General features: G+C 27.6%; 1 long non-coding RNA gene across 1 annotated transcript; it reads left to right on the forward strand.

Annotated features, from left to right (window-relative positions):
- Nucleotides 1-18,916: 18,916 nt before the first annotated feature.
- Nucleotides 18,917-27,269, forward strand: LOC114577462 (uncharacterized). The gene is made up of 2 exons (XR_009832100.1): nucleotides 18,917-19,571; nucleotides 22,594-27,269. It is a non-coding gene; the product is annotated as an uncharacterized LOC114577462 (long non-coding RNA).
- The last annotated feature ends 353 nt before the right edge of the window (nucleotides 27,270-27,622 follow it).

Genomic DNA, 27,622 nt, shown 5'->3' on the forward strand with positions numbered 1-27,622 from the left:
AAACAGATTGTCATTTAAATAAATATGAATTCTAATCAAAGGTTATATTTATTTAGTCTTGTTTTATTCGATATCTTCATTTTATATATAGTAAAATATATATAAGAAAGATATATATATATACTATATAGAATATAAAACTGTATAAGATTATTTTATTTTATATGTTATATTCATATAAAGATTAAATAGATATCAATAAATTGAGCGTGTTTATTAATTTGTTTTAATACGATTTCAGAACTCATAATGCACTCATTAAATGGCGTTTAAATAATTTAACATTCATAAATTACGTATACACATGTAGTATAACATTTACAATTGTTATAATTATTATAACTTATGTCAATAATTTATTATAATTTTTTTTAAAAAATTTTAATATACAAAAATTTACAAAATATACATATTAAAAAGATATAAAATATTCAAAGTAAAATATCCGCATTATGATTTTAGAAATAAAGTAAATGCCTTAAATGTTCATTTAAATTTCATTTTTTTATATTATTCATAAAAATTTGATTTTATGTAAAAATTCGCAAAAAACTTTATATATTATTTTTATGATATCTGAATGAAATATTGTATTTCCTTAATATAGAATATAATGAATTTATTTTTTATAAGTGAATACTTTTATAAATCGAAAATCTATTTTTATATGGATCGAGTTAGTCATTATTTTATTATAATTTCGCTAAATTATTTATTTACTAATCGATTAAACCATTAAAATCAACCGGAACAAGCGTAGATATGCAGAATTAACAATCATTGAAACTATATTTCACCTGGTAGATAATCGGCTCATTCACTCGAAATTCTAGTTAATTATAATACTATTATTCTACGAATTCTCCCTGTTACCAATCCAACAACTCCACACATAAAAGAGGATCATTCTCTCAATCAATTTTCCATTATCGGTACTGAACTATTTATACAAGTTTGGAATCGGTCAATTATTGTAAGAATTAAATAAAAAGATAATTTTAAACGAATTTTATGTTCTATCAAATTTTTTTATCGAACTGCGATGTCCATGCTCAGTTCATTTATCTTGACCAAAGATGAGAAATTTCTTCAGAGAATTCTCAACTAATTAATTAATTCTTTCTAGCTATAATAAACAATTTCTTATTATAATAATTTAAGCATTAATATATACAATAATTGTAGTACATAGCAAAAAAGATATTAAAGTGTCTTATATTTTCAATTTTTTTAAATTTGAAACTAAAGTCACATGTTAGTCGAACGTTAAAAGGATAAATATTTCGATCAATTTTGGTAATTAAAGTTTTCTAATGAATAATAACATAAGGAAATGATGACACATAATTTACTTACATTACTAATCTAATTTACTATATTAGTGACAGTAACAAGAAAAAATATCAAAAAAGCAGATATATTATTTTTATCAATTTTATCAACTGACAATTGTAACTGATATCGCTATATAATGCGCTATATAACTACTATATAATTATCAATTTTTATCGATAATCCAAAAAAAGAATAGATTCATAGTTTTAATGCATGTCTTTTGCAAGAAGAATCATTCGTAATTCCTTTATATAATACCACTGTATATCCAGAGATTGTATACTTTCCAAATAGACTAACCACACCTGATAACTTTCCTGAAGGCTGATGAAACCATGATGCGGAACTTACCTTACAGTTGAATCTTCGTACAGTGTACAGCACCATCTGCTGTTACAGGCACGAACTACGGTACTAAATGAGGTATTATAGTCCTGTAAGCATTGTATTACACTAGTTCTATGCATCGTAACGTCCATCATTGTAACGCTCATGTGATCGCGATCGTAACATTCGTTAAGATCAACACCTGATATATAACACTTGTAATCTTGTAATTAGTACATATATAATATTTGACAATTTCTGTTCATATAAATACTTTTATACAGAACAATATAAGATTGTAATAGATATTGAATTTCTATTGTAATCCATTTGTCATTTCAAAACTTGTGGACCCAGTCATTGGCCGATGTTTTTTAAAAGCTTTTTTTCTGTAATTACAGTTATTTTTTATTAATGTTATATATATTATATTATATTTAAACGCACTCATGTTTACTTACATTCATTATTACTTATTTCTATCAAAATTTAATTCTTTGATCTAATATAACCTCAATTATAAATATTTTACAAAGTAAAAATAAGAGCTTTTCAAAAGATGAAAAACGATTTATAATAATAAATAAGAAAAACTATAACAAAATTAATCTAATATCTAATATATATAATTCCTCGCTCTTATGAAATACGATATAATCTACGAGGGACGTTCAACGTTCCTCCATTTCAATACTCGAGTGATCCCAACCTAATCTAATCCAGAATCGTTTCGAATCGAGATATTCGGGAACCTCGATGGTGGGGCGGTATGGAAATCAATTACTTTAATGAAAATATTTGAACCGACGGGAGGGATGAGTCCGGTGGATAGAAATTTAAACGGTAACGTTCTTTCCTGATAACTCTGCACTTTAGATCGTTGGAATCGTTAATGGAAATGGAATATTAATAACGCGTGTCGCGTACCACGATCCATCCTCGCGGTAATTCTTATGGAGAACCAATTAACTTATCGAAAATAACCAACGATTTTCTCCTCCCTCGTCCCCTCCCCCCCTCTCCGTTTCTCATCCTCTTCCATTTCTCCTTCACCGTTTAAATGTTGCACCGTGTTCTGAATTCGATAAAATCATTTTTCCGAGATAAACGTAACTTTAATATGTACGCAGAAAAACGTAATTACGTTTCGGATATCTCAAATTGAGATTTCTCGCGTATCGATATCGTGGATTTTGTGATCAGTTGGAAGATTTATTGCTCTCACGACAACGCGAGACATTAATTCGATGCATGTCGTGTGCAACAATCGATAATTTTTTTAAAAAATTAATTTATCGAGAATAACCAACGATTTTCTCCCCTCCATTTTCCATTTTCGGTATTTAAACGTACGTGTTCTAGCTTCAATAAAATCATATTCTCGAGAGTAATTTTAATCTTGATTCACGATATTTATTACTATTATTATTCGTAGCGAAAAATGTTTCTCATAAATTTGAATGATTTCAAAGCATATTGTGATATTACTAATTTTCTTGTAGATGTATATGGAAGTTAATATTTCTTCCAAATGGAATTTTTACCAGATTTTTTAATATAACTTGAAGTTTGTAAAATTTACCATATGAAAGATAAGAAGAAATATGAACAATAAAGTATTGTTTCGTATGTTCCTTGTTTTTTATAATATATTTTACAAACTTCAAGTTAAAAATATCTCATTTTTTGTATCAACTAGTGTAATAAAAAATATATAATCCCATTTAAAAAGAACATTAATGACTTTCATATATCCTCTCCATCTATAAAAAAAAAAATAACATTCAAAATATGCATCCTTGAAGCCATTCAATATCTGAAATGTTTTTTTATTTTCAATAATAACAGTAACATAAAACAAAATCTGTGTTTCACATTAATTTCAAATATTCCAAACTAAAATTCTTCGCTTGCCAATAATTTTTGAGACTCGAAGATTTACTGCTCTTTTCGTCCTTATGCCAACGTGATACATTAATTCAATATATGTCATATACACAATAGGTAATTTTTTCGAAAAATGTAAAAAAAATTGCTCGTTGGATGAAACGCACAGGAAAGAGAGGTCAGGAAAGGGAGAAAGCGGAATAAAAAATAAAAGTAAAAGAGTTATAACGTTTCATTTCATAGCGCGTATCAGCGAGAGGACAGTAATTCAGGTCGCCACTTTTTCCCCCTCTCTCTCCCTTTCTCTTTCTCCTCCATCCATCCGAGATCAAAATTTGCCAGTTGCGGGGGAGGCGTTCCGTGCGATTCACGGTAATTCGAGCTCCAATATTTGTCAGACTGGGATTCAAAGCGGCGGAGGCGTACGTAACAACGTAGAGAATTTTCTGCTAGGCGCGAGAGCCACGTACGATTGTAAATTGACAACCGCACCAGTTCGTCATGCAGGACGTGTAGGCATCGTTTAATATATTCTAATTCGAGTTTCGACATCGTGCAAGCCGGGAAACAGAAGGATAAAAATAGAGTCAAGTAGATTGAATATTTCTCGCGTTTTTTTCTTGGGAATGTCAATATAATTAAAATATTTCGAGGACTTGTTCAATGTTTTAATTTTTGAACAAAATATTTTTCGTTTCTTTTTCTTTCTCCTTTTTTTTTTTTTTACAGAATTACTAACTCTTTGTGATTTATAATAATTTTCGTGATATACATTCCAGGAGAAAGAAAATAAGTTCGTGTATATGTATATATATATATATTTATTTATATATATTTATATATAGTCTAAGCATAAAATATAAAGAGATAGACTACATATTGGAGTAGAATAAAATCTATATATATAAATATAGATATATTGAATATAGAACTACAAAAGATTAATATATTCGAAGGACATTTTTATGTCAATTTTAGAGATTGAAATATAAAAGTTAACATAAAAATGTTGATAAATTTTTTAAATTTGCTTTACATAGATGAAGTGAAACAGAGATAAAATGAGATATCATCTAATAAATAATAAACTCAATTGACATAGAAATTATTTATATAAATTATTATATAAATTATTTTTATATAAAAAAAATTTTGTTTGCTTTGATCTCTAGAACAAAAAATATATATTAACATTCTGTATTTAAAAGTATCTAAAAAATAAATGAGTAAATTTTCTATTAAATTTATAATTTGCTACGTTACATGCTTTAGAGAGAAACATTTCGTATATATCTTTCTCTATTTTTCTTTTTCAGAAATATAAATTAAATTACTGATTCATGCATAATTCTTCATTTAAATTCTTCGTTTCACTAATGAATTAATTTTGATATTTATGTTAAAAAAAAATATGGTGCTTTCAGAAATTCCAAAAGAATTATTTAAAAAAATATGAACAAGAAATGTTAATTTTAAAACACATAATATATCTTTTATTATTTCGAGTATAAAGAGATTTTTCATGATTAATAGAAGATAAACAATTGACAATTTTAATTTTAAAAAAATTATTTTCTTAATTCTAATTCTATTAACAATTTACCATAATATTGTAGTATTATGATAGTTTATGTAATTTATAGTTATTATTTCTATTTTTTATTTATAAAAATATTGATCAAAAATATTGTTTCATCATTTTTTCTTGAAATTCTTTAAAAATTCATTGTATTAACAATTTTATTTTAAGGATTTTATTTATTCAATAGTTCATAAAAATAAATAGAAATATCATTAATATATAAATATATAATATTTTCTCACTAGAATTATATAATATGGAAAAAATTAACCAAAGAAGAGGTTAACTTGAGTTACGTTTAAATTAGAATTGGATTAAATAAATTTTTCTAATATCTCATAGAAATATATAAAGATGTCACATTTTCTTTTTCCATTCACTCAATCAAAAACTTTCTAAACAGATTAAATTAAATTAGATTTAAGATTTCCTAATAAATCCAATAAAAATATAGTAATTTCTTCCTCAATTATTTTCAATTATTATTATTATTTTCAATTATTCATTTATTTTATATTAATATCTAAAATTTAATATTTAAAGAGATTAGATTAAGTTTGAATTATATTTGCATTTATGAATGAATCTAAGCATATATTCTATACCTATATCATATCATATATTCTATATCTGTAGAAATATTATTAAATTAAATATTATTAAATTTAGAAAACTTAGTTATCTGTCTATCTAGTCTCTAAATTAGATAATTATCAGACTTGTTTCGTTCTACGTTCGAAAAATAGTCACTGTTTATTTCTCGAAATAACACCGTACTGTATTAATAAATAAATCGATAGGAAGACGAATATTTCATCGAGAGAGAAGGAACATCGAAAATATGCTCGTGTACACACCCCGTTGTAGATTACGTTCGCGCGCTCGAATCAGCTATCGCCAATTGTTTCGAAGATTATACGGGCTTTTGCGTGCTTAATCGTCGACGATCCGGGAGCTCGCGCAGACTTGTTCAATTAATCAAGCTTACGTGATGATGAAACGCAGTGCCGTAATTTCGACGTCAGATGTTCTCCAATAAAACCAGAACTCCGTCGTAATTGCAGTTGCGAGACAGAAGTTCTTTGTCTGACTGTCTCGGTTTTTCACTCGAACGATCAACAACAATGTTTTCAGAATTGTTGATTGACACGATATGCACGCATTAAGGAAAACCAATCGAGTTTTAATTGATTTAAATATCTAATTACTTTGAACGTAACGAAAGGAAACAACAGATCTTTTAATATCCTTTTAATAATCTTATAATCAGCATTTATATTGGGCATAATTTTTTTTAACATTTAATTTTTCTATTTATTTCGAGAATCTTTAAATTCTCTAAATTTATTCCATGAGTGGAATGTATTAACATCTTGTGTACATAACAAATTTGAAATTCCAAGTGATTTAAATCTTATTGTAATCGCGAGACATTACATACATACAAATTAACCTATAAATTTAAAAGAAAAAAAATATTTTTTAAAGCTATGAATCTTTTTTTTCTATCTTCCTGTATATCTTACTCGCTCAACAAAGAGTAGCAATTATGAACCCTTATATCCTTGCCCTTTTTTCTCCATATCGAGAGATTCGTGCAAATAAAATCCAATCAGTTGGCCGCGAACGAAGAGGTCTCGGAATAGAGGGCATATGTTTGATCGTAGGTCCAAAGTGATCAAGATAACTCGTTTAACGTGATTGTTAGGCAAACAGCATCAGACTGGCGAGACGTCGACCGTGGGAAGGATTGTAGGATATGAAGGGATCGTTCCATGAGTTAACGATGAAAAGATATTTTCTTCATTTATAATTTTTACAATTCCTATGACATATTGATCCTTTGTGATTCTATGTGAAGATTCTCGTGAAATTAAATTTGATTCGTTAAATAATCCTATTTCATTAAATGTTTTTACCGGTTAAAATATTCTTTAATGCTTTATAATTTATATCTAAGAATATTTATGAGTAACAAGAAATATCACAATGTAATGCGACAAGAAAAAAATCACTATTGATCAAAAGATACTGTTTCTATTTTGTATATAAGTAAAATAATTTAAAGAATTGATGACAATTGATTGTTTTGATTATAATCTTTTTTTTTTTATATCTGTTTTTAAATTTCAACATTGGGCTTCTAACTTGTTTCTACTGTATCTTAAGTGCGTTATTCCAAAAAAGGGGACCCTCCCCTGTTCAATTCGATAAAGCCACATGCTACCAATTACTCTAAATATCCAGATCTTTTCTTACGAACCATTTCACCTAAGTTATCCTAAGTTACGGTCGGTTTGCTTTCTAACTTTGTTAACTGTATTTATATTAAATGTTCCTTTACTAAGATTATGAACTATTGCCTGAGATCTAAATATAACAAATGATTTGTTGTAATTTTTGAAGAAAATTATAATTTCATATTAGTTTGAATTGTTACAATAAATTTTGCTTATATGCAAGTATTTGTGCAATTTAATATATTTTACAATAAATTTAATAATTGCATAGTTTATACTGTTTCTTTTCTTATTGATTGAATTTTAACGATTCTTTCTAACTAATACTGGATTCAATTTTTTTCAACGATTATTGCCGATTTAAAAAATTTATTTATAAAATTATTGTAAATTAATCTTGAAATGTTTCTTATATATCGGTGAGTTTCAAGCTAAATAATAGATTAGACAATAAGACAATTTGAATTGTCTCGAGTCTCTATTCTCTGCAAAGTAAGACAGAAGATAACTCTGTTTATCTGCATAATTTGATTCGAAATAATTCCATGTAGTTTTAAATCCATCGCTTGTCTCTTGGCAATACGTCTCGAGATAAGTCTCACATAAGTGAATTTTTAGAATGTGCACAAAAGTGAAGAAGAAAATGCAATGTAGCATATAAACCTATTTTCTTTCGACTCGATAAGATCCAGTTATGTTATATCGATCGCGATAAAATGATTTCAGATTTTTTTCATGGGGAGAAAAACAGACCCGTTGAATATTCATTGCGCATTTGAATTCATTTGATTCGCGCGAGACGTTCCAATTCCTTGTTCTTGCCATGGGAACGAGGATTGATCCTTGACTCTGAACGCATATTCAATCGATTCACTCCGCAAGAAATCAATTGGTTTGAAATAATGGCCATCACTATCTAAATAATAGTGATGTTCGATTTGAAGAGTATGAATAAACGTATCGTTTTTAATTTTTTCTCTTTCGCTATTTCGACAAATTCTTTTTGTTTCATTTTGTTTGTAAAGATAGATGTTTTCATTTTCATATTGGTAAAAAAGTCATTATCTTCTTTTTGAATTTAAAAATATTGAAATGCAGCAAGATCCCATTCAAGAAACAAATTTAGTTTAAGAAAATATAATGAATTAATTTCTTCTTGAACAATTTGACTTAAGCATAATTAGCATACTAATTACAATATATAATAGAGAGAGAATATTATAATAAAACCAAGCTTTATATATAACTTTATATAAAAATCATATAGATTATATAAAAATTATAAAAATTTTAAATAACTTGCCAAGAATTATAATGTTTTTTACAAAAAATTGGATATTGTAAAAAGAGATATAAAAAGAGATGTAAAAAGAAATATTCAATGTTTATAGATTATTAGATTAAATTTAAAATTCCAAAAAAAATGTGAAGAAAACAATAACAGTTAGTTAATTATTGTTATTTTTTGCAACTAGATATATAAAAATAATATATGATAATTAATTTTATTTTTTTACACGTTGTTCACCTTTATTTTTTTTAAACAAAGTAAAAAATTTGATAAAATTTCAAAAAATAAATAAATTTACACAATATGCTTATCATAACTAACGATACAATCGGATGATGTATGTATGAAAATAAAATTGAATATGATAATAAAATAAAACATGAATGAAAATAAAATTTTTTCATTTTAGATTTTATTTTCAAATAATTTAAAATCTTTTAAATAAGTGGCTATTTCCTTTTTGGACATGAATGAATCATCAATAAATGATTGTTCTATATGTGAAACTATGTAGAATAAAATTTTATCCTTTAAATCTTTGTTTTTGAAAAAATCGAGATTGAACATATTACAATCAAGAATTCAATCATATAAAGTGAATTTTCAAATTCAATTTTCTCATAAAATAAATTTTATGAGAAAAAAAAATTTATTCTATCATTTTTTATTTTCACATTAAATTATCTTCTGTCGATAATTAATTCGTACTTAATCGATATCCAATTTCACTTATTCAAAAACAAAAAGTCTAAAATGAAAATAACTTATTCAGTATTTTAAATTTATTTTTATTTATGCTAAATCATCTTTTTTTGTCGTATCAATTACAGAATATCCTATTATATATCATCAAAAAGGGTAAAAGGGATCTCGATATTTTATAAGAAATGTTTCACAAGTCAACGTACATCTAACCTCAATTATTTTCAGGATTGTTTGTGGTAAATATCTGTGCAACTTTGACCGATCGATTCTCACTCTTAGAATTGTCCATTTCCTTTTCCGTTGAAGCTGTAAAATAGGAAACTGGTGAATTCCCTTGTTCCATTCCCTTTCGGCGCATCAACTGTGCGTTAAGGTTAGTTGGAAGTCGATTCTCTTTGTTAAACGTTTGCGTACGGGGAACGAATGAAATTGTTCCGAACATTTCGAAACGATTCAAAGCGTTTTCTGCATTCCAAGTTTATTCTACGGTTCGTTAGATACCCGTGAATATAGTATGCGTATAAATTTTTCACGAGAATTCGAAATAACCTCCTGATCAATTATTTTTACTCGGATTTTGATATCTCTAATTTCGATCCGTCTTTTAGAACGACAATTTCATTTACTTTTTTCATCTTCATTTGGAATCTAAAATTCATCGAACTCGAAATAGTTTGTGTCAGTCGATTGGTGATCTATTTCAATAATTATAACCGTAACGCTAATATAAAATAATAAATTGATAAAATAATTGATTTTGATGGTGAGATTTAATTTTTAATCGGTTATAGACAGTTCCAAGAATAAGATATCATTGGGATGATGATTCTTTTGATATGATCTTTATTTATATCAATTTCGGTGATACTGAAAAATTTATTCGTTTCAATCTTGGCTGAGAATTTTTCATATTTTTGTTAATTTTTATCTTTTTTCGAACAGAAAAATACATTAAAATTGTTGATTTTTCTTTAATAATTTAAATGTTTTTATTAAAATATTAATTATATATATATTATTATATTATATAGATGTAATTATATTACAGAAAAAATATATTTAATCAAATCATGAAATTTTTTGCAATTAGACAATTTTGTTACGAATCCTTCGATTATGATTTGATTATCGTATACTTCGAACATTGAAAATTTATTATCAAGTTTGATTTCAATTAAATATTTTAATTATTTTAATTGAAACAATTTATAAAAACGAATCGTAAAAAATATACTCAAAGTATATTGCGTAATTCTTTTAATTTAAATCAACAAAGTAAAAGTTTTTTACTTCAAAAAATTTATAACAATAAACCGACAATAATTTAATAATTTGATCGACAAATTATTCCTCAATGTATTCAAATCTAATAAAAAATATGAATAAAAGAACTCGTATTTGCAACGATAAAAGATAATCATTCGTCATGTTTCATAAAAAAATTTCATTAATCGATGAAATAAATTGTAAACCAGTTTTAAATTCATAAATTGTAAATAATGTTTTATTTCATTCTAAAACAAATTATTCTCCTTACATGAAAAGTATCATGATTCGGTTCGCGTAAACAGAACATGAAGATATAAATGGACACATTCGATCATTCTGTCGTGCAAATAACCCGATAAGCGATAATGATAACATAAAGATGACAATCGGTTGTCTTTGGGGCGTTAATGTACCGGCAAAATTCTGTCAATTCGATCGTTTGACCTGATTCATTTCGAATGCCAAGAAAAGGGAGCCGACCAATAAAACAAATTGGATCTGCTGCATCCAATTAACAACAATCAAAGGAATTTCGTGGAGCTTGCTATACTTCCGCGATTTGCTTGAAAAATCAGGATGCTTTTAACGATTTGAGCTTCGTGCAAGATCTAAGAAAGTTGATTAATTTCAATTCGATCTTTTTTTATTATGAAAACAAAGAAGAATAATGATTATTTATTTACTTGTTTGTATATAGCAACGTGTGAAAAAGGAAATTGGAAAATTGCAAGATAAAATAATAAATTTATTCAGAATGATCGCTTCGTTGTAAAATTTATTACTATTTTACAAATACTTTTTTCCATATTGATGATCAATTGAGAGAATATTGATGATTGATCGAGCAACAACTAATATAGCGGAAAAAAAAAATGAATTTCTTTTTCTTTTTACAATAATAAAACAAAAGACAGAAACGTTATAGTTATTTTACCGAACGAATGAGACAAAGCACGATCCTCTGCTTGTGTAATGATCTATAAAATTGAAAACGGGTCATAAGAGGAAACGCATGGCTGATTGATGAAAATCGTCGATAAGGAAGGAAACGACAGGAACATGGGAAACAACAACAGGAATCGACCGATATCTCGTCACAATGACAGAGTCCATCGACAAACCGAGCATGTAAATAGGCATGATCTATCATCGGCTGGTCAAAATACACATTACGCCATGCTGATTGGCGATAGGGATAATTTATTGACTCGTAATCGTTGCCTTCATCGCATCCTAGCATCCTTGTTGATTTTATTAGCGGAGGGGATCGATGCACAAGCTTGCGAATTTATCCGCCTCGCCTCTGGCTAGTTAACCACGGTCCACGAAACCGTGTTTCGCCTCGCCTAATTGGCTCCACTACCGGATAATTAGGATCGTTTCTTTTCACGCTGTCTCTTTATTAGCCGTAATACATTTTTCGTTCCACGCGAGATGAACATTTGCAACGTTATCAATGCCTTTTCACAGGTTACTTTTTGGAACTTTATTCTTTATTTCTTTCGTTTTTTTTAAAATTGTAACGCTTTGAAAAAGATTTGTTCCCAAAAACTTTTAATTCCACTTGAAATAATTGTTTGTTATTTTCATGTAAATTGTCAAATATTGAATCATACGTGTCCATATTCAAAGCATTTTCAAAGAAATAAGGCTCATTTTATACTTGAAATTTTATTTGAAATTATTTTCATTTTTGTTATTATTATTTTATTTTATTATTTTTATCATTTTATTATTATTTACATACAATTTTGTTTGGATTGTTGACAATTGAATAATTTCAAGAAATGTATTAATTTTTTTGTGAATGGATAGAAAGATCATATAAAAATCAATTTTGTCTCTTAAAATAGAATATATGTACAAAATAAAAAAACAACAGACGAATATTATTTTGTTTTTTGTTTTATATAAATTTTATAAAATTTATTATATAAAATTTATTTATATTATATTAAAATTTATTTTGTTTCGTAATATTTATTACGAAAAATTGTTGAGTTTATATATATATAAATGTGACTTGTATATTTATATGTGAATTAAGTGTCACTGGGCGCGATCGCTGTTTCCATTTTATTTTGTATTTTGTCTTTTTTGAATCGTCGTGCGACATAGTGAGTTCAATGTAGTAGAACAGAGGCACGACGACAAATCTATATAATAAATAATCTATTTCTTTTATTAAATATTTTCTTTCTTTCCGTATATTTTTTATTTTAATCAACTCATTTGAAAAAAAAATTGACTTTCATATTATCTTTTACGTCTATCTATAAAACTAAGAATAAATCATCCAAATATTTCTCACTACAAATAATGATAATGTTAAAAATTAATTTGACGAGCTTTTATTTACGTATCCCAAATTTGTTTTAATAGATTTAATATAATAGATTTAATTAAGATAAAATAAAAAAGTCGATACTCTCGATAGACTCTAACTCTAAAAATCTCCCTATTTAAATAATATAAATTCGTCATGATCAGAAATAAACGAGTCGTAACAGCGGATTTACATTTATTAAGGTTGACTGATTATCGCGTCCCTTTGGTCCTTTACTTTCTTTGATCGATGCCCATTAATGACCATTCAATTAAAAAAAGAAAAAAAACAATAAATAATCGATTGAACGAACGTTAATTAAAACGGATGAAAATAATTACCGTTTGCCCGTGGAAACCGATTAACCCTTTAAATTCGCGAATCCGCGAAATATTTCCGCCCTTTGTGACGACCACTCTTTTGATCGATCCGATAAAGGAATAACGTTTTCGTGGTATTCCTGTTTGCGGAATTTATGGATGGACAAACGATGCATACTTTCAACGCAACCGGATCTCGAAAATTAAAAAGGGGGGAACCTTCGAAAAAAACTAGGTATTTTTTCGAGCGTGAATTATCGTGTCGAAAAATATGGAGGAACGGTTCTCCGTGTTCGAAATTTTGAATCGTGGCAAAGTGTTGTGTTTAACGGGCGAGAGAAATGCAAACAGCCGTGACGTTAGGTGGCGCTGCAGCTCGAATGATATAAGACGCGGCTATCGATCGGGTGAAATGCCGTGGAAACGAGATCGATGGCCGCCCTTTTGTTCGAGAAATGCGGCTTGTCGAAAGCTCGTCAGACGGTTAGAGCTGATATCGGCCCGTTGATAAATCATGCTACGTTCGCGTCACGATGAAAGAATCTCATTTCTGAGGGATATTAATATAGACGCAGACTCATTGTGTGTACAAAGACTTCTCTTAGTATTTGATCTCGATCAAGCTTGTTGAAATGTCAAATTACTTAGTTTGACGACTGTTCGAATGCGAAACTGCCAAAAATATCTCACTTTTCTCATTCTGTCGTTCCTAATGACATCTGATTCAATCATTTCGCGTTAAATGACATACAAAATTCATTAAAAATGTTGAAATGCAATTTTTGAAATGTAAAATTTCTGATGGAATAAGAATATAAATAAAACGTGCGAGAATGCTGAAGGAAGATTATAATTCAAAATTTTTTTATATTGTAAAGAAAAACGAAATGAAGAAAAATGAAATGGTAGCCGGAAGGAAATATTTGGTCGATAGAAGACCTGAGAAAAATATTCGTTACCGTTCTCAAAAAAATAAATATTATTCTTTACAATATTTACTATCTAATATTTTGTGACGTTTTCATATCTATACATATATAACACTATTTTTATTTGCTGCTTTTTCTTTAATTGTGTTGGTATGGAAGTTAATTGCGTGTCCAACAAAGTTTGCTTTTTTTGCTGTTTTTGCTCTTTGATAAAAAAAGTATATATTGCTATTGTTATTTATTTATATCAAATCGATTCATGTTAAAAATTAGTTATTTATAATTTTATATATCGCTACGTTTAATCAAAAAACTTTTTGTCAAAAGTTTTTAAAAATATATATTGATATTATAATTAATTAAAAATATTTTTTAATAATTTTTTTATGTTCAATTATTTGTTATTTTTCTTAATATCTCATTATTATTATTCAATATAAAAAAAATCAAATACAACAATTTTTATAAGTGATCTTTTTTATGTTTCTATATACTTTAATTTCTTTTTTTTATCTGTATATGTATAATTATCGATTCAATGTAAAGCAAGAATAGAATACAGACGAACGAGGTGAAGCACAATTTCTGGAGAAAAAGTGGTGCATTCGATGAATCCACTCGTAAAGAGTGGAATGAACGTGCTTCGTTATAGATAAAAGCATAACCCTTATCAAGGTCGTTTCAAGAACTTTTTAACGTCTTTCAATATTATCCAGCTTATGATTCTTAGAGAATTTTGATGCAACTTCATTCAAGTATCATTTTTTAATATTTCTATTCTCCATATTCCAATTGCTATTCCTCGTTATTCGTTTGAAGAAAGGAGGATCTTGTTTATTCTCGATGAATGAGTAAGCTTCTTGAAACGAGTGTTCCATTCGCAATCCCTGACCAAGGATTGCCAGTTATTGCAAAATTGCTCGAAAGCATATTACAAATCACTTGATACACTCTTGCATTCTTTTGATTCCATTGTGATGAGAAATATATTGCTGGAAACCATTTTAAATTTATTGCGTTATGCATTATATTTTGAGAAATATGTTCAATAAAACGAAAATATTTTTATTTATATTTTTTTTTATTATATTATTATATTTGTATTATGCTTTATGTTTTAAATATATATGGAATGTTATACATAAGATATTTTATTATGTCATAGTTTTATCTTTCTAAAATGTCCATTATTCCATTATTTTAAAATGACTTTGATATATTTGTTAAATATATTACTTCAAATGATTTTTATTATTTTATAATATTCTTTTATGAAGTACCATCAATTAATCTCATTATTTTATTTGTTTTATAATGTGTTAATTTCCAAAAATATCTAGAGTACTATTATTATGTGCTTTTTGAAAACAAGAAAAAAAAATGAATTTTTTAATGGAAAAAAAAATTAGATTGTAATTAGATTTTAAAAATCATAAAGCATCAAAACTATAATAATGAAAAAGAGCAATTTTTTTTAGATATATTTAGAAGCCTTGTATCGTATTAAATCATCAATTTCAAAAAATGATCTACGATATATGTAAAAAACCTCTAATAACTAATAACTAATAATTTTTAGGATTGATTTCTTATAAAAAATATTAAAGCATTGAAAAATAGAATAATTAAAAAAAAATTGATTAACAAAAAATTGATTTGACTTTTATGTATCCACTCCCGAAAGAACTAATAAGATAATCAGAACAACACCGTTTAATTTTCCTCGTGAAATATTTTTCTCTGCGAGCAATAATAGGATAGAATAGAATACAGTGGAAAAATCAAAATCAAGCGAGATATTTTCCATAGATGAAACAAAAATCCTAGGAATAAATTCGTGAAATATTTTTAATGATAGAATACAAGTAGAAAATCAAATCAAGACACTATAAAATAAAAGAGAATCCTAGAAATTAATTCTTTTTCCGGAAAGAGTTAGGGGAAGGGATCGATTCAATAAAGTCAGAAAGGAGAAAATATCGGTCTCTACAATCCAATTCTATCCATGAAACGTAGTCATTGTCGGAAATGTAGCCAGCAACGATCTGAATAAGCGTGCGGTAAATGCAAGATCCATAATTAATGCGGTATAATAAGCATGTTAATGAGGCGTTGGGAAAGAGGAAGAGGAAAAAGCGAAGAAGATTCGTTACTACGAGCGGCTGATTTTCTTTCTCCTCCGCTCGTTTCGATTCTTCCTTTTTTCATTTCTTCGAACGAAAGATCACTTCTAACGCGATTTCTTTCGAGACGTCTTGGAGACAGCGTGATCACGCAATTAAAAGATCAAGATTTCACGGTTATGGCGACTAAAAAATTAAACAGTGGAGGAAAAATGGGACATCATGATTAATAATTGGATAAACCGGCGAATTGATAAACTGATCGTCTTCGTAAATCGCTTTATCGAAACCATAAACGTCTGGATATTTAAAACTGGGAAATTGAGGAGATTGCTGAAACTGTACGAGCGTGATAATACTTTTTTTTTAATGACATTAATTGATTTTTCATGTGCTCGCTGAAAAATTATCAAAAAAAATTATCACGGCTATAGAGGTCATTTCAGGAAGTTGAGAAACGGAGGAAATGGAACGATGTTATTTGCTTTTTAAAGTTTAAATATTATAAATTTAAAAGATAAGACAATACACAGATAAAGACAATAGAATATCTTATGACGCATTACAAGTTAAAAACATTTCATGATCTTGAAAGCAGTGATATTTTAATTCTACTTTAGGATGTTTTATATATTTATATGTAATTTTATAATTATAAATTATGAGAAATATTAATTATAATTTTTTATGAAGATTTTTTAAAAGACTAATCAATTAGAATGGATAACAAATATTGGAAAGAATGATAGAAAATGTTATTTCATTTTTCTTAAATGGAATGGCATATTAATTTTTTCTTTCTCTTTTTTTAGAAAGCTCTAAACAAGTTTAATGACTAATTTACTTAAAACAGTTTTTTATCCTGCGTTAAAAAAGTTGCAACAAAGAACACTTTATATAAGAGAATATAAAGAAAAGAATTTATATCACTAAAGAAACATGATGAAATTCTTTTTTTTCTTTTTATATTTTCTTACGTAAAATATAAAAGTAGATATTTAAAGGTGCTCATGAATCTTTTTTAAAGTATTTTGTAAATAAAAAAATAAGCAACTTTAAAAGATCGCAACATATCATTGATGAATAAGAAAAATAGTATTCTATTTGGTTTATTAATTGCTGTTTTTGATAAATAAATACCAATTATCGTGTATTTCTGAAATGTGTTTGACTAAATAAATTGACTTTAAGAATGTAAAATACTTTATTTTAGCTGTTCGTGAAAATTTATTTATTATTAAATTCAATACAAGTATCACCACGTACAAAGTAGATATTGAGGAAATGCAGCGAATGCATCAATGAACGAAGGGATGCAGAACAGGCGGTGCCGTTTCCTTGTGCGATAGTTTGATATATTCCGCCTCCCTTAAGGCCAAAGTATCGAACTTTCCTTAGATAGAAGAGAAACTTAGATAATGAAATTACTGTTATCGACGTTCATATTGAAACTTCTACCCTTCCGAAGGGAGGATATAAGTTTTTTTTTACGCTAAAGAAAAACTGTGGATAAGACGACATTATTGATGGATATGAAATCAATCATATGATCATCAAATGGATGAACAACACATAATTGAAAAAATTCTATCAGTTTCGTGAGATCATAAATTTGTTTAAAAATAGTAATGATTTCCCAAAGAAAAAAATAATTTCTAATGAATCATCAAAAAAATTCCACATTGTAAAGAACATAAAATAATGTGTTGAGCTACATATTGGTAAATAATACATGCTATTTGGTGCGATTTGAGCTCATGCAACAATCAACAATACTAATTGATGTAGAAACAAAGTAATCAGATATTTTTCATTTACTTTTACACAATTTATACATGAATTACATATTATGTAAAATTATTATGTAAAATTATGTAAAATTATGTAAAATTATGAATTACATATTATGTAAAATAAGATTAGTTGAATTACTACTGACAAGATACTTTGATTATTAGTTAAGTTAAGCAATAAATATTGTTATTGGTTATGTTGATAAAAATACAAATTTAATAAAGCGAATAACATTTTTCTTGCCTTTGTGATGTTTTATGCAAAAATTCACAATATTGTAAATTTATATTGTAAGCTTTATAATCTCTTATAGATTTACTATTTTATAAGATAGAATTAGAATTCTATCTAATATATTAGAAACCTTTACATTTACATGTAAATATATTTTCTTCAATATATAAGATTTTCTTAAAATCTTAAGAATTCAAAATTTTCAGAAACATCTATGTTACATATTGTATACATCATTTATTGTTTCTTCTCAATCTTAATGTATCACGTTCGCTTTCTTCCTTGTGATTATATGATTGGATAAGTATAAATGATTCATTTAATCTCATACATACCTTAGAAACGAATAATATAAATTAATAATCTTAACTTATTCTAATCTATGTATAATATTTTTCCTATTTTTGAAGATTTTGAACCCCATTAGCAGCATATTTTTCTTTAACCAGTCGAAGGAGATAAGAACGGAAAAGTTTCTACTTTGAGGAAGGAAATAAGGAAAACTGAGAACTAAAATGGTGCAAGCTACGACAAAAGTGGATGATCCCCTATATTTAAACGTGAAAAGATATCTCGAATTGAAGGCAACGAATTTCCGCGTCGAATTCGCTTAAATCCTCAACGAAAGAACAAAACTCGCGAATTCCACGAACTTCAGAACCGGCGGAAAACTTCGAGCTCTAAACGGGGGCCCGATTATCGAAAGAGAGAACCAAGTAGCGGCTCAAGTACTACTGAATTCCATCTAAGAAATCTGTCCGATTTATCCTTCTTGAAGGAAGTATGAAAATTTCTGTTTAAGATTAATAGAGAGAGCGCAGGTGTCAGCTGCGAGTGACGTTTCGTTTCGACGCGAGCAACCCGGATTATTACACGCACCGTACGAAAGGAAAGAACAATGAACAATGATTCCAGCGCGCTGACAGTTCGGATTTATAGCTTTACACCAGTAGATAATACCATCTTGTCTTGCTTCCTTTCGGGAGGGAAGGGGATTGGAAAATTTCAGTCTTCTGGAATTCATCTCACAGCCGAGTTTTCTACAGCTTGATAACATCGTTCTTTCCATTAAAACTTATTACGTTGGAATTATAAACGGGGAATAAAAATGGAGATATGATGCGAGTCGGATATGTAAATGAAGGAACGAGAATGTAAATAAACTGAGGCTGCAAGACGGAAATGTAAGTGGAAGTGCAAAGTGAAAGAGTAAGTAAATAGACCGTTAGTTTTTCCTTCGAATTTCTTTTCGCGAATTAAATTTTTTTTTTGTGAATAATACCGAGCGGGAAATGATTGCGTGGAATTGTAGTTGCGTAATTTATGCGGTCAGTTCGGTCGGTAAACCGGCTGTCAAAAATTCCATGTTCCGTCGATAATGTAGTCAGTCGACTTTTCTGTTATCCCGTTTGTCATCGGTGACGAGTAAAATACTCGTGGTACACGGACCTATCATTCTTACTTTGTCGGTGATACATCGGCTCCCCGCAAAGTAATAAATCGATAAAGTATCGTGCCAACCCCGATTTTATGGATGCATTAAACGCGAAACATTCTTCACGCAGGTACACGCTTACGTACTTTGGCTCAATAGGAAGTAGACAAATGAGCCAAACGTTTACCCCTATTGAGAACATTCGAAACTTTACATGCTTTTACTCCTTCCTTGATTTATAATTTCGTTTAGCCACTCAAAGCTGGGTAAAGTATATAATCGCTTGATTTTTCTTCAAATTTATTCACTGTAATTTCGTATTTTATAAAAGGATTATCTGTATATGTACTTATTTTTATGAATGTTATCTATTTAAATATGGATAAAAAAAATCGTTTCGTTTGTTCTATCATATCTTCAACTTTAGATAAGTTTAGTATACAATAATTTTTTTCTATCTTATTCTTTACTACAACATTAAATGTATGAGAATAAGTAAAAATTCATCATTATCTTTGCAATTTTGTAATTTTGATTATTGTTGGTAGATATAGAGAGGATAAGTTAATCTAAGTCTATAAAAAGAAAAACTATATCTGAAAACTAAGCCTATGTGGCTATGCTTTCTCTATGAGGATAATAAATATTGATTCTACGTATAAACTCAATAGAAACATACAAATGATGATCATCATACAAAAATGGCAGTATTTATATTGCTGTGCAAAAAAAGATTTAGAATTTTGTCATAAGAAATGATAAATCAAAAGAAAACATTCCATAAAATATTTCTTAATATATTTATGAATATTTTATTAGAATTATATGTATATTATAATACATTTTAAGATTATCAAAATTGGAAAGATATACATCGACGAGTTTGGCATACAATTCCACATCATAAACCCGATTAGAACAAACAATAGAGATCGAATACAATTTTTCATAGAAACCAAAGAGAGAAAAGATTCGTTTACGTGCTTCATTCCCCATAAATTTCTTTGCTTTACGAGAATCCGATACTTGGCAACCCTTTGGGATCTAAAAAGTTTACAAGTCTGCCTGTCTTTTCAGCTCTTTTTTGTGGATGACATAGGTAATCTTGATATATACGAAATGTTACGAGCAACACTGTGGAAACCTTTTAACGCGCTTGACCGGAATATCGTGCAAAAGAAACCATTGAGTCATTCGTATTGTGATCTTAATAGCGCTAAAAGATCGTTCAGATTTCTTTAACTGTACTTTTCACGTAACATAAGATAAATAAATTTCTTCGTTTGAAAAATATTTCATTCTCTTAATTTTTACAGCAGTTATAAGATTTTTTTAAAATCATAAATTAATATATTCCATAAAATCTAAGAATTTCAAGAAAATTAGATTGGAATCATTGTTATGACATTTTTTCATGTGAGATTTATTAAAATTTATCGTAATATTATTTCGAATTATAAAATTAACATCTCGCCATCGATAGTACATATTTGAATAAATACTATTCTATCTGTTGACTTATTTCTGTTATTTATTTCCATTAATTCAAAACTTATAATTTATAATTATAATTTTATAAGAAACATAAGAAATAAAAAAATTATAAAAAACATTTATTTATTATTATTATTATTACTTACCAAAATTTAATATATTATTTTAATTTTTCAAAAGAATATTAGCGAAAAAAATTCAAAATGTGAAAAGATTAAAGATTAACGAATGAAATAATTTGAAAAACATAGAACAAATTAAAATATTTATATATTTCCTTTGTACGAAATGTAGTATATTATTTCAAGAACAAAGCGTTGCTACGTTTTAGACACGAAATTTTATTATACGCTTATTACTAAAGTAATTACTGTGTAACAGTGCGTGTCACATAGCGATGTTTCTATTTAAACGGTATTTAACTATAATAATACTTCTCAAAGCATTAAGTAAGTTTCGTTAAATAAGCGTAACTTTCGCACAGTAGCATCGTCAAATTGCATTTTCTTGTTATAATTTCACGATGCTGTGTATTCTGTATAATATAGTAGCTCTAACGTAATTCGATTCTTTGTTCGATTCATCCCTTCTTGTTTCGATTAATTCAAATTTTTCAAATTCATCGATTTTAAAAGAAAACATTATCGAGATTTGATTACGTTTTTTACCAATAATAGATAAAAAAAAAGAACAAGAATGAAAGAAATATAATTCACCAATTACTACGATATAACTGTTACGAAAATCTTGCAAAAAATGAACATATCTATTCATAACAACTTTAAAACTGTTTACAAAGTTATTAATTATTATTTAAAAAAAGTATTAATCGAGAAAATATATTTTTTCATACAATAATTAGTAATCATTGAGTTGATAAATTTTTCATATTGGAATTTTTATAAACAAACATTGTTTGTAAAATTGTTTTACTAATTAAACATATCATTTTCTGTTTTATATATAAGAAATAAATAAGTTTAGATGTTTTTATAAAATAGCAATGATTGTTTCTCTCATTGTAGAATACAAAATGTTTAAATCTTTAAATGTTAAATCTCTTAAAAACGCAATAAGATGAACATTATTTTTTTTATACTTATTTAACTTTAACTATTCTCTCTTATTGCAAGCAACATTTCCAATTTTATGAAAGATAAAACGAATATAAAAAGGATCTTAATTTCAAACATTCCAATGATCGTTTCTACTTCATTTTCTTTTATTTCGAGCAACAATTCTCCCATGAAGATCAAACTTTTGTGTGTAACCTCACATTTTTTTCCCTTTCTCCTTTTTCAGGTAAGATTGTAACGCAATTTCGAGAAATCGATCGAAGAAAAAAAAACCAAAACCAAAGGCAGGACGAGTTTTGAGGGATCACGTTCACGTTCGCCTTGTTCCTTCGCTTACGGGCAATATTTGCACGGCCTCGAAAATTATTGCCTCACAGATTCGCTCGTATAAGCGATACAAACTATTTGAAAACGAATAAAACATTTTTTTCTTTTTCATCGTATTTTAAAGGACTAAAAATAAAAGGACTAAAGGACGACAAGAAGTAAGGTAGCCTTTTTTAATAAAGCACGAAATATTCGTTTTAATATTTCTACCCGTGCTTATTTATTTTCTCGTTTTGAGAGACGTATTCTTCCCATGTAAAATCATCTTGAATCTTACATGAAATCATTTTTGTAGTTTCTTAAAGAAATAATATTATACTTTAATCGAGATTTGATAAGAAAATCTTTGAATTTGTGTTTCTATTATAATGATTTTTATTGAAAGTTTGTCGATTCGCCATCTTATAATCATATACATTACATACAATACATTTCCCTACGTGTCGTTCGTTTAAGAATACTTTTTTTCGGGATACAAATATTGACGAAAATGTTGACTCTTCTTTTCTGCTCACTTTGTTCATCGCGTAAAAGCTTTAGGGAATAAACGATGCGCGTATATCAAGCTTTGTATATCACCGCGCTCCATTCTTCGAGAAGAAAAAGAAAAGCCAAATAAAACAATTTATAGTTTGCCAAACACTTGTCGCGACATCTCGATGTAGGTCCCTTGCGTCCAACTTAACTTTAAAACTTTCAACCGGAACTTCAAACAGGTGTTTTATTAAACGGTAAACTTTCTTTCGATTTATTTTTAATATAACAATTTTTAAAAAAAAACAATCTTTTGATAAATTGCAATTATTTTTTTACATTCGTTTTAAGCTAGATTTCATTAACAAAGAAATAATAAATATATACAAAAATAGCAAAAAATTAGAAAATAAATTTTCTTTATTACGTTTCGTTATTTTTTCAAGTTTATATAGAAGAATATTCTTTTATATATATATATATGTACAATTTATTCTATTGCGATTGGACTATTTGACTTATTTATTATTAATATATTTTCAATTAGTGAGGAAATCTATTTTTATTTTTACATTTCTAAATTTCTGTTTAGCAATTTCTCTTTAGATCAATTGTCTAAGTATTTGCACTAAAATTTTCGAATTAACAAAATTAAATGAATATAATTTAAATCCAGTTAAATTTCTTTCTTTTCATTCATCATCTAACGAAATTTAATCAAAATTCGAAGTTTTCATACAAAAATGTAGCATTGGATTTTCATAAATAAAATGAAATACATATAAAAAGACTTCATCACAAGAACATTGCACAAAATAAAATGTTTACAAACAAGTTTAACATGAAAGAAGTGACATGTTTTCGAAGGAGTAGGATATAAAAGTTAGAATACGTTAGAGAAGATATTTGTCACAACGGCTGGTGTTTTTGAAACGAAATCAGTTTCGTATAGTTGGTCAAAAAAGAAAACACGCGATAGAGCAAGAACTCAAAGAACTTTCAAAATTCTTTTATAATATGAAAGGATTGAATCAAAGAAACAGAAATTTTTTCAAGACGAATAATTTTTAAATTTTTGAAATTTTTGTCTATACTGATACTTATATTTACTTCATGAATATATTGATCGTTTAAAAATTACAGGCAAATTAAATTTTTAATATATTTTGCTTCTATCTATTTGAAGGATTTAGAAAAAAGCATCAACTTGAAACGAAATTTAATAAAAAAAAATATATATTCTCAACGATATTTGAATTAAGAGAAATACACGATTAATTTTTTGTCAATGTCTCCTTTCATTACTTATTTTCATAAATTAAATTTCTAAAATTTTCATAAATTAAGTCTCTAAAATTGACACAATAGTAAAACATTAATGAAATTAAATGATAAATAATTATTTTAAAATAAAAAAATTTTGAAAATAAAAATTTATATAGTAGATTATTTGAATTTTTTAAAGATGTTGATTTGCCTTTTTTAATTAAATGTAAAAGAGAACATTACTTCTTCTTGAAGTTCATGTCAAATAATGATATAATAGCTATATATATTTACCTAATCTAATGAAATTGTTTAATGAATGCATAATTATCATGCAACGATTATCAAACCAAAGATTTTATGTTTTTGCAAGATTTAGATCAATTTTTCTACAAATATTATATTATTTACTAGAAAAAAGAAAAAATGATTTGTATCTGACAAGTTGACGTAACGATCAGATCATAAAATTTAAAACACAAATATTTTATATGACTCGTTTTGTCGCAGTCTTGAAACTTGGACGATTTAGTCGTTGATGTATGATTTTATTACAAAGAAATCAATAATTAAAGTATAATAACAATATTCAATTTTATCCGTTCTCGACATAAAATATATTTTTTCGCAGCCTCGAACCAAATAAAATACATTATGCGCTTAGAGAAAGAAACCTTAATTTCTCCAACAAGGAATAAAGTTTTTAGCTACGGCCAAGAAGCTACATGTTCTTGGCTACGCTATTTCATGTCCGATTTTCTCTTGCTTTACAAGCAGAATCCGGATTAACGGATTGAATAAATTTCCTTTTTATAATGGACTCGGGTTGCTTAACGTTAAACAGATGGCGTTATATTCCACGAAACTGCAACGTTTCGACTTTTTGTCGTTTTAATGTCGGTTTTAACGTTTTTGCTAATCCGCCATTATTCCGTTCATATTTTTTATTTTATTTTTCGTTCCATTCGGATATAAACTATTTAACTAATTTATCAAGTATCAAATGACTCATGTTTAAATTTTTATTTCGATTCGAAAAAAAATTAAATTTTCGAATGCACATAATTCATGGCCAGTAAATGTAACCTATATCATACGATTATACAACAATATATGCATTATATACTTCGTTTCACACGAAGCTTCGCTGAAATTATTCTTAAAATCTTAGATCATCTTTCAGATTCACTAACTGCAAAGATTCCAAGAGCGGTTTGGGGTTTCGCATTTTCGAAATTCCCCCATGCGTTCATATTCACCATCGATTCGATTCCAGCGATAGGCGAAGGGGACAAGAATCCTTTGGAGTTGTAAACAGAGATTTGCATAACGGTCAAAGAGGATTGATGTTCCAAGGAGATCGCGCTAATACGATGAAATGTTTCGCGCATGGGAATTCGAAGTTTACAGGTTCCGGAAGGAATTTCATCGTCGGTTTGCCGGCGATCGATCCGCCGTGGATTAATCAGTCAACGGTTAGAGGCGGTAAACTCGAGACGGGTTTGTATTCGCCATGCGGTAAACCTATTATCATTTGCATTGCGATGTCGTCGTATTTCCATGCCGAGATGGAACAGAATCTACGAAATGATACTCTCTCTGGCTACGTCGATCGTTTTAACCTAAGCTTCCCTGAATTTCATTAAGATGAACTTCCATTGCGTGCGATTTTACGCCTTTTTTTTTTTTTGATAACTGTTTTCTTCTTTTCGAGAATTTGTGTTTAAGAATTTTCGAAAACCGAGCAAATATAATACGCGCGGTATAATGCTGTGCGACAATAATAATAACAGTAATAATAATAATAATAATAATAATAATAATAATAATAATAATAATAATAATAATAATAATAATAATAATAATAATAATAATAATAATAATATAACAGCAGTAATAATTGTAGCAATAGCAACGATAATAACAGTAATGATAGCAGTAGTTGCTCTTCATATGACGATACATTAATTCATTGAGAATTATGTATGACTTTGTTTAAACAAAAAAAAAAAAAGGAATATTTTTTAATATTATTAAAAAGAAAAAGTAGGTATAATGTTTTCGTTATACATACAATCGGTTTGTTGTGTATACTATTGTATATGTATACTATTAAGAACATGATGTTATTATTACATTGAATTTCGTCTGTATGTATGTAACTGTGGCAACGCAGCAAATGTGATTTAATTATGACGGCCAGTTGAAATATGCTTCACACTGAGTATCTATTATTGTCATTTCAACTGTTGTAATTTCATTGTAATTTCAAAGGCGATTTTATATTCATATTTTATTTTTATACTCTGCGAATTCGAAGAGAATCATCTCTGAAAGCATCTATAAGAAAAAATTGTTGAAAATCATAAAAATCATAAATATTTATCTATATTATATATTCTATCGATAGATTTCGTTTTGCTTTATGTTTTTGTGTTTTTACATTTTTATTATATATAATTGTAATATTGTACATAAATTTGAATATAAAATTGCTTAAAACGAGAAAATCGAGCAGTGGATACTTTTTAGGATGTAATATTGAAACGTGTTTAATCTAATATCAAGATAAAGAGAGCTCTTTATCAATTCACGAGTACACGTTACGAATATTTTAACCTGAACATATCTCCGAACTGAGTTGAATCAATTTTCAAAATCGTTGATTTGAAATCTTTTATCTTGTAGCCTGGAAAAATCTTGACGCGATACAAAACATGAATTTCTTTGACGCGTTTCTCGTGTTTAAACGCGTGCTCGTTTTTATTGAAATCCATCTGAAATCTTTCGGTTCGAGCTTCGAAAAAGAAGTAAAAAAAAAAAAAAAAAAAAAAAGAATTAACCACTCTAAATAATAAATATGTCTGAGAAATGTTTTTACAATGTCGAAACACACGTAATCGTAATCGATTCCTCTTGCTCTAAAGAATGGAATCAGGTCAATGAAATCAATCTCAGATGCTTTCAATCAAAGCTTCCGGATATGAGTTAATGTAAATTAATGGGCGTATTATTAATTGTTGCTCGGACTTAATCAAAATTAGCCTCTTTTTCGGTTCGAAATAATGAATTTCAAACGCGCTCCGCTTTTGACTAATCTTTTCTGGCTCAAAGAAGCGAGGGTAAATAAATGTTTTTTATATTTATTAGAGGAACGAGCATTGATTATTAATTTTAGAAACTTTTTG

The sequence above is a fragment of the Apis cerana genome, linkage group LG11 (assembly GCF_029169275.1).
Source record: "Apis cerana isolate GH-2021 linkage group LG11, AcerK_1.0, whole genome shotgun sequence".
NCBI classification, from domain to species: Eukaryota; Metazoa; Arthropoda; class Insecta; order Hymenoptera; family Apidae; genus Apis; species Apis cerana.